Source organism: Clarias gariepinus, chromosome 25 (genome assembly GCF_024256425.1).
Source record: "Clarias gariepinus isolate MV-2021 ecotype Netherlands chromosome 25, CGAR_prim_01v2, whole genome shotgun sequence".
NCBI classification, from domain to species: domain Eukaryota; kingdom Metazoa; phylum Chordata; class Actinopteri; order Siluriformes; family Clariidae; genus Clarias; species Clarias gariepinus.
In genome coordinates this window covers 3975112-3984321 of record NC_071124.1, presented here as the reverse complement: position 1 = coordinate 3984321, position 9210 = coordinate 3975112, and positions in this window count along the sequence as shown.

Genomic DNA, 9210 nt, shown 5'->3' with positions numbered 1-9210 from the left:
AGGCTCAAAAAGAAACGGATTGGGGGAAAAAAAAGCTAAATTTTTATATATTGTATTTCACCTATAGTTTCTATAGAAAGAAAAAGAAGACAACTATCATGAAGGTGAAACCAGGGTAATCTTTCACATCTGTGTGTGTGTGGGTGTGTGTGTGTGTGTGTTCTTGGGTTTCAGCAGAGATATTAGGAGAGGAGTGACACAGTGTGCTGCCATGATAATGATCCTCAAGTTTATCTGCACAAGACAGAGCTCTTAATATGGGCTTTAAAGATTTCCCACAGACGATGAGCAACAGAGATAGAATTCTTTGTCATGATATAAATGACTGTTCTAATTATTCATTTCCCCGGATCAGCAGATATATCTCATCATATGTCTGTTTTTAATCTAAATGAAGGCATCCTTCACAGGATATGATACCTAAATGAAATATGAGTCTCCATCAACCGATAAGCAATTAAAATTCTATTTAGAGAAGATGGGAACGATTGGGGGATTAAACCTCAACACCTCCATGCAATCCAATCGCCGACTTCAGGTTTGATTCTGAAGTCGGCGAATTGATGTTTGACGATACAACTGAATCCGAATCTGGGTCAGGTCTATTGTTAAGTTACAAAATTGATGATGAAAAGTATCGGAGTTGCAGGAAAAACAGCCTGCTGTCCTATTAACACATTGTTCAACATCGATACATCGATCAATATAATAACGCTCAGCACTTTTCAAAAAGAAGTGCTACTTTTACACATTAGGTAAAAATATATATTAAAAAAAAAACTATTTAAAACAGTTGCAGAAGAGATGCGTCTGTCTGTGGGAACTGTACACACAATCATTTACCAGCACCACTTGCACGTTACAGGAACTCGTTTGGGAGTTATTGCCACGTCCCCTGTACAGTCCTGACCTCGATCCAAGACATTTCCACATGTTTGGGCCATTAAAAGAGTTCCTGGGAGACAGTTCATTGTTTTGGTGTATTGAGAAAACTTCTCTACCTTGATAGATGAACGCCTGGATAATGCATTAGTGTAGCAGGAGGTTATATATTCATTAATGAATTAATTTTATTTCAATGTGTTCTGCGCAATCAAAAGTCCCGGTTTGACTTGAACACCGTTAGTACCGATCAGTGGCTGATTTAAAAAAAAAACATATATCTGAAGCAGCCTTGGTATTGATGTTTCACGATAGTTTAATCTTTATACGAATGTGATTAATGTCTATGGCGTCCCGCTGACCGCCTGTACTCACTTCATCATATACCGTTAGCCTTAATAGTGTTTCAGTAGCCTTAAATAAGCACTCAAAGTCATGGCTCGGTTCAACTTTTCCAAAAGTAATAAAAGTTTAGACGATACGTCAGTCGCCGTGCCTCGTATTTAGTCGCATAAATCCCCACCCTGCATTTTTTAATTAAGTATTTTATTTCTCATGTTTACACACCATCCATCATTCTCTTGCTGCTTTAAAAAGAATATTGCATCAGATTGGAAAGCCTTCAGGGTAAGTTCTGTTCCTCAAGTCTGTCCTTGTGTTAGTCCGGTCTCTTGGGCATCCGAGGTCTCATCTAATAAGTTTCAGACATCTAATAAAGCAGCGGAGCGGGCCTTAAGACGGCGACAGGGACGAGAGCGCTAGACTTGCTCATGCCTGATGGCGCGTTGTGTGTTCCTCTGAGCGTGCTGAAGCTCGGGGCAGCGAGATGATGTACCGAACTGTTGCTGCGAAACGAGCCTGCAGATCTACAGTAGTAGAAACGTGTCGGTCTTGAACCTCCCTGATGTTGTATTTGTAAGTATTGACATAGTTTTTTGGACTGTTACACACCTGCTAAGGTGCTTCACGCTGACTGTCAGAGCGAACTCCGAACGGCGGCATGACGAGATGATGCAACTGAACAGAAACCCGATGTTGGCGCCGGTTGTACTTTTGAGGATGTTTAAGATCGTTCCAGACGTGTATTCCTTTTCTGGTTTTTTTTTCTTCCTTTCTTGTGTAACAAACACAAGAATCTAAAGACACATCTGATGACATTTACAGATGCCCAGGCAAATGTTAGAAAGGACTCTGAAGTGCAACGAAATTGATTTCGATATCGATTTAGGGCAGCAAGAGGAGAAAGCTTTATGATTCACTCAAATGCTAGAACAAACCAAGAGCAATGAGAAACAAGGAAATGGCCAAGTTTAATTCTTTTTTTCCCCCTTTGTTACTCCTCTCGCTCTTTAACTAGTTCTCTCGGATGACCGGCAAATGTCAATTATTAAATGATTTGTCAAATTAATTATTAACACAAAACTACTTCACACATTAACATTTGTGATATTTCCAGCACAAAATAATGCATATGGTGCATCTTTTGGAAAGTAACAGATTAAATCTGTACTAATGCCTCTCCAATATGATGTGCTGTACCGAGACCAGCAAGTGAGCAAGCCAAGAGCAAACAGAAACCTCAGATCTTGCCAGGATCTGTAACTCAGCATGGGCAGCCGGGTCATCTCTGTCACACATTAGAAATGAGTTATGGCACACACACACACACACACACACACACACAAACACACTACAGGCAATTTGGAAAAACCAATTAGCCTAATCTGCATGACTTTCGACTGTGGGAGGAAACCGGAGGACCCAAAGGAAACCGACGAAGCACAGGGAGAAAATGCAAACACCATGCACACAGACGTGAGGCGGGAATAAAGCCTGGATCCTTGAGGTGCAAGGCAACAGTGCTAATCAGTACACCACTATGCCACTATATACAATATATATATACAGTGAGGTCAATAAGTATTTGATCACCATGTGATTTTGCAATTTCTTTTCCTTAGAAATGATGGAGGGGTCTACAATTTTCAGCATAGGTGCATTTCCACTGTGAGAGACAAAAAAGAAAAATCCGGAAATCACATTGTATGATTTTTTAAAATAATTTATTTGTGAATTACTGTGTCCAATAAGTATTTGATCACTTGGGCTGATTCTTTATCATTCTTAGCATCACTGATACCCCATGTATCTACTTAGACTTTGGCTGATTGTGGGGTGCACAGATGTCTTTATGACAGCTAAAGATCTCAAACAGGTGCTACTAATTTAAAATTATAAGCAGAGTGTAGCTGGACTATTTAAAAGCAAAATAACAGGTCTTTGAGGGTCAGAAATCTGACTGATAAGCAAGAGATCAAAGACTTATTTGACACAGTTATTCACAAATAAATTATATTTTACCCCTCCATCATTTCTAAGTAAGAGAACTTGCAAAATCATAGTGTGATCAAATACTTATTATACTTATATATATTTGTGTCTAGATTATTTGATATAACAATTAACAATTGAAACAATAAAAGGGAGCATACAGTAGATGTTGATCGATCAATAGTGCATTAACACTGCACTGTTATTGGAATTCCAAACCATCTGTGTATGGATTTGAACAATAGTGGCCTAAACAGGACATTTTTTTCCCTAAACTATAGACACAATAGTAGCCTATTCTTATTCTTATCCATCCTCCATGCGCCTGACCAGGCTGTTACTAAGGATAAATGAATGAATGCTGTAAATTCATCACACAACATGGTCTGTGTTTGCCTAAGTTGGTTTTTGTTGCGTCCAATGGAATCCTAGTCATCTAAATTGAACAAAATGTCCTTTAAAGCTTTTTGGGAAAACAAACCAAAAATAATACGTTTAAAGCACGTTCTGTTTGATTCGGGTTATATCCCTAATCCAGTCAGGACAAACAATATGTAGACAAAACCCCACTGGACATATTCCAGCAGTCTATTTGAGCTTAGAAACGCCAAGACATACTTTTCTTCCCGGGTGCGCTGAATCACATGTGGGGGTGGACAGGAATGAGATGGCAGATAAGAAGGAGAAACAATCTGGTCTCCAAAGGCCAGAGGTTGAATTGCCAGTAACTATCAGCGAAGAAGAACCTTGGGTCAAGATAAAACGCAATATATGAGCAGCGAGGCAAAATATATAGGTGAATGAACACCAGGGTCGATGTCTCTTCTACAAGACAGAGACAGGTTGGGTCAGTGGAGCTAGAAGGGAGCAGCACAAGACAAGAAATAGGGCACAACTGTTTGAGTCACTGACTGCACTTAATAAAGAAACATGACGCAGGGATCTGCCGAGCCGATACTGTCAACCTAGGGAGATAGTAAAACATATGCTGCTGCAGAGTAAAGGGAAGATTTAATCGGCACAAAGAACTCATGAGGATTTACACTGGATGGCAAACTCACGTACTGGTACGGATGAGCGACGAACAAAGGGTGGGATCAGCTCAACCAGTCCCCTGAAAGCGAACAGACCAGGCTAGAAAGTGGCAACTAATAATACGTAATAATGCATGGTGAGCTAGCGAACTAATTAAGCGCATTCAGGGAAACAACCTCGAGTCCTGTAATTATACATCCTTTTTTGATGTATTACCATGTTTTGGCACCCATGACAAAATGCCAGCAAGTCACTGGGCAATGTTTTGCTGATGAGCTTCAATGTTCTCGCTTTGCATATGAAAGATATCATTTGCAGACAAAATGGCAAATTGAAGAAATAAATACAAAACTGTTTTAGAAAGAAATTGGTTAAAAATAAAGATTAAAGAAGTGTATATGAGATGATCAGTGAATACTTATTTGTGTTTTGGGAACAACTGATTGATCTTGGGAAATTTAGTGATCAGTGATTGGTTATTCAGAACAACAGTATTCAGTTATTGGTTGTTGGGAATAATTGTGATCAGTCACATGTGCTTGGAAACAATGATTGGTTATTGGCAAATTTAATAATGATTGACTGGTTACTGGTAACAATAGTGGTCAGTGATTGGCTGCTGAAAACAACAGAATTCACTGATTAGTTGTTGGGAACAATGTTGAACAGTTACTTTCTCGTGACTGGTCGCTAAGAACAACAGTAAAAGTAAGTGACTGGTTACTGGGAACAACAGTGATCAATGATTGGCCACTGGAAGCAATGGTTGGATTGGTTGCTGAGATCAATTAAGGAATTGGTTGTTGGGAACAATAGTGATCAGTGATTGGTCATTGAGAAAAATAATGATAAGTCATTGGTGTGGGGTGGTGGGTGATCAGTGATTGTTTGAAATGATATGGATTATTGATTGGTTTCTAAAATCAACTAAGGAATTAGTTATTGGAAACAATGGTGATTGGTCATTGGCTGCTAAGAACAACAGTATTCAGTGATTGTTTGTTGGGAACAATGTTGAACAGTTACTTTTCCTTGAGAACAACTGTGATCAGTGATTGATTATTGGTAATTTCAGTGATAAGTGATTGGTCGTTGTGAACAACAGTGATCAATGATTAGCCACTTGTAGCAATGGGGATCATTGATTGGATGTTGGAAACAATAGTGATAAGTGATTGGTTGCAGAGATCAATCAAGGAATTGGTCACTGGGAACAATGGTAATCAGTGGTTGGTTGTTGGGAAAAACAGTAATCAGTGAATTGTGATGATAAATTACTGTCCAAAGTGATCAGTTGTTGGGAAACTGGTTCATGAAATTATTAAAATTTTGCTCGCTGGTGATGAGTGGAGTTCTGTGTCAACTCGCTAGATTTTTCACCATTTCTTTTTCTTTTTTTTTAAATAAAGTTGCTGAAAGGTTTGAAGAAAGACAGCAAATCTAGCAACTCGAACTTAGTCGGTGACACTGACCACATCTGACACTGACTCCTTTAGCCAACGCAAAATAGTGAGAAAGTAACAGCATTTTTACTGTATTTTTTCACAAAATCCTGAAAGAAGCTAACCTTGCACCTTACCCTAACTTTAACTGTTCCTGGCTTCACACACAAGTCCTCTATTCTTGCCGCTTTTGCAATTGTGAAACTAAGTTGACTGAAGACTTAAAACCACACTTTACAGGACCTCGGGCAGCTCTTTTCCACGAACGTGGTTGCCTAAATCACCGCTATTGGATTTTTTCCCCCATTTCTCCTGTAAGAAAGCTTTGTGGAGTCTCTCAGTGTGAAGTGTGCATCACCTGGCTGGAGTATAATAGCTCACTCTATCGATAGCGTGCGAGTGTGTGTCTAGCGCACATTGTGCCACTGCCCTACTTCCAGACAATAGAAGCACACTTCATTACCCTGGTGCTCGGTGCACTTTACTCTGGAGGCGGTGCAGAATCATCAGGCTCACAAAAATGGAGAGCACTCGCCCCAGCTGCGTTTTAAGACCGCAGAGAGAGAGAGAGAGAGAGAGAGAGAAAGAGAGAGATCGACAGAAAAGGCACCGCAGCTTTTGCTATGCAGCTTCTTGGTCTGGCAGCACAACCCTGATGGCGAGTTCAAAGCGACCATCGTTGCCTGACAGCCCATTTAAAAACCTCAGCGAGGCTTAGCGGTGAAGACATTAATAGTAGCTAAGTGCCTTTGTCAAATACACACACATGCACGCTCCTCCACATGAAAGTCGAGGCGTAACACACACTCTGCCTGAAAGGATATGAATGTCCCATGGACCTTTAAATTAGTGGGAACATAAGTCTTAGACTGAAGTGCAAAGTGAAGCTAATGGTCTCGACCAAAGAGATGTAATTAAAACCTGATATTGGGTGGAGGGCTTTTGGCAGCCAGGGTGGAACGTGGGGTTGGAGCTTACCAGATGGGGGGGAAATTGTAAACCCCAACTAATAAAGAGCAGAGAGAGAAAAAAAAAACATCTTCGCCTTCTTATTCCTGATGGAAGAGGCATATTTAACTGTGGATTCACCCAGATATTTATTGTTTCCTTCACTTTTCGCCGAGATCTAGAAATAAACATGTAATAAATCAAACCCTATGTCTAGATAAGGGAGTTTAAGCATGTGCATCCAGGCCTGACTTTGTGCACGTTTGTGTGTTTATCCAACAAGAGTTTGTTTTATTGGGCCTTTGATCCGAAAGGGGACTTGTCAGATCCACTCAAGTCCAGCACTGGGGTCTGTGTAATGGGGTTTGTCATCTGCTAATGATCGTGCACAGTCGTGAGCCGCCAGAGGTTCAGAAAGACCACGCGGACAGAAAGGAGATCCATAATGATTTGCAGCCGCGTAATGAGTGCTGGTGGGCAGCCCTGGGCCGCGCTAGCTGCTTACACCATGGGGGTGGATGGAGGAGCGGAGACGCCCTGGTGAAACTCCGGACTGCCACAGAGCATTTAGCATCAGGCCCTCAGCAGCAGTCCATCCGCAAGCATGCATTAACTCTTCCAGGACTGAGTCTCTGAAAGCTTGCCGTTTTAGCATAAAGCCCTGCAGCACAGCGTCGTTTTGAGTTGACCTGGTTTCCTCAACACTGACTTCTTATTTCCTGATCGGTGGTTACACATCCATCTGGATTTGCACCGTAAACGTGTCATTTACGTTTTTTTTGTTTTGTTTTAATATACTGTATGCATGAACTGGTTCCTGATTTTTGGATTTAGGATTCATCCATTCAGACGCGAAATGTATCCAGACTTATGTCCCAATATATCCCTGAGCGGTATTTGAGGTAGAACGCTAAACTGTGCAGTTCTGTAGCATGGCTAGACTTAGAGCTAACAACCTCTGTAATCTTCCTGAAGGAGTCTGGGGTTAGAGGGACAAAATGTCCAATAAGCAAGCCATTTATTAAATTGTTCAGTACATGCTCAATCCTGTTCGGAGTTGCAGTAAAAGGTTGCCTTTTACAAATGTCTACTCTTCCAGCACAGCTAGCAGCACTGCTAGTTCCTAGCTCTTCTAAATCTCTTAACACCTTATACTTGTTCCTCTGCACTCTTTTATATCTGCCACCCTATAAGATTCCTTAATTTGTCCCTCTGTTGGAAGCCTTGAACATTCGCTGCAGAGCCATTTCGCTCTCATAAAAGATGCCAAAGAGAAAAATTAATTAAAAAACAAAACAAACAAACAAACAAACAAACAAACAAAGAATAGAACTGTTAGCCATACAGAGACCTCATGAGAAAACCTTGTGGGTTGGATTTTTTTTCCTTATTCCTTTTGTTAGCACATATTACAAAGCTCAGTACTTTTTTCCTTGTTTTTATATAATGGCAGATTGCTCGCTCACTGGCCCAATTAATTGATTAAAGAAAGACAGGTAACACTTTTTGTTTTATTTATCTTACCTTAAAAAGTTACCCTACAAATCAGTGATACTGGAGACAGCCTCTGGCTAATCAGAACTGAACATCCAGCTATTCATTTTATGCTCGGAAATACTAATACTAAATACTTCCCTGTCATCAGGGAAGAAAAACTCCATAGATGTGATAATCTGGTGATTCAGTACATTCAGGTCATCTTCATTTTATTGCCCCATAACGTTGCTGAGTCTTGACCTGAGCGACTGATCAACCCCAGATCATAACACTCGAGACAGAGACTTGTACAGTGGACATTAATGCATGATCGCTTCATGCTCCTCCCTTCTCACCCCGACACGCCCATCACTCTGCAATAGGCTCAATCTGGTCTCATCAGGTCACATGACCTCCAAAATTCAGTCTTTATGCTCTCTAGCAAATTCATACCTCTTTTTTGATGAGTCTCACTAACAAATGTTCAGCAATTTTTTTTGTGCTGATATTAATGATGTAGCATATATATATATATATGGAGGAGCATGAAGCGATCATGCATTAATGTCCACTACATATATAGTAGATTTAATGCAAGCGGAGTCTTTTCATTTTCCATTTAGAAGAGAAGTTATCAAAAAAAATTTAATATTTTATCTTCGTATGATTAACATTTTTTTTTAATTACCAGTTTTTTGTTTCAGAGATGAGTCTGCTTTTATTGAAGCCCTTCCAGCAATTTAGGCTGAAAGGACGGAGATGCATTTTAATACCCACGCGCTCACCCTTATAGTAACGCAAAAAGCTTTATTTAAAAGAAAATGGTTACACTTCATGAATTCCCCCGTGGCGTATAAATTCTAAAACCATAATGGACATCGATTGGAACCATTTAAGCGTTTTATCACCTCATTGTTTTTGCACGTCCATTGCATGGCAGAAATCCCCTCGCTTCAGCTCTCTATAGGTCTACATAATCCATTCTCCTTGTGCAGAGTGAGAAGGGTGGATTGATTTTGTAATCCATTTTAATTGGAGATGCTTTACCTCCTTAGGCTTTTGCGCCCGTGTCTCCATCATCACGCGTCCCTCTTCA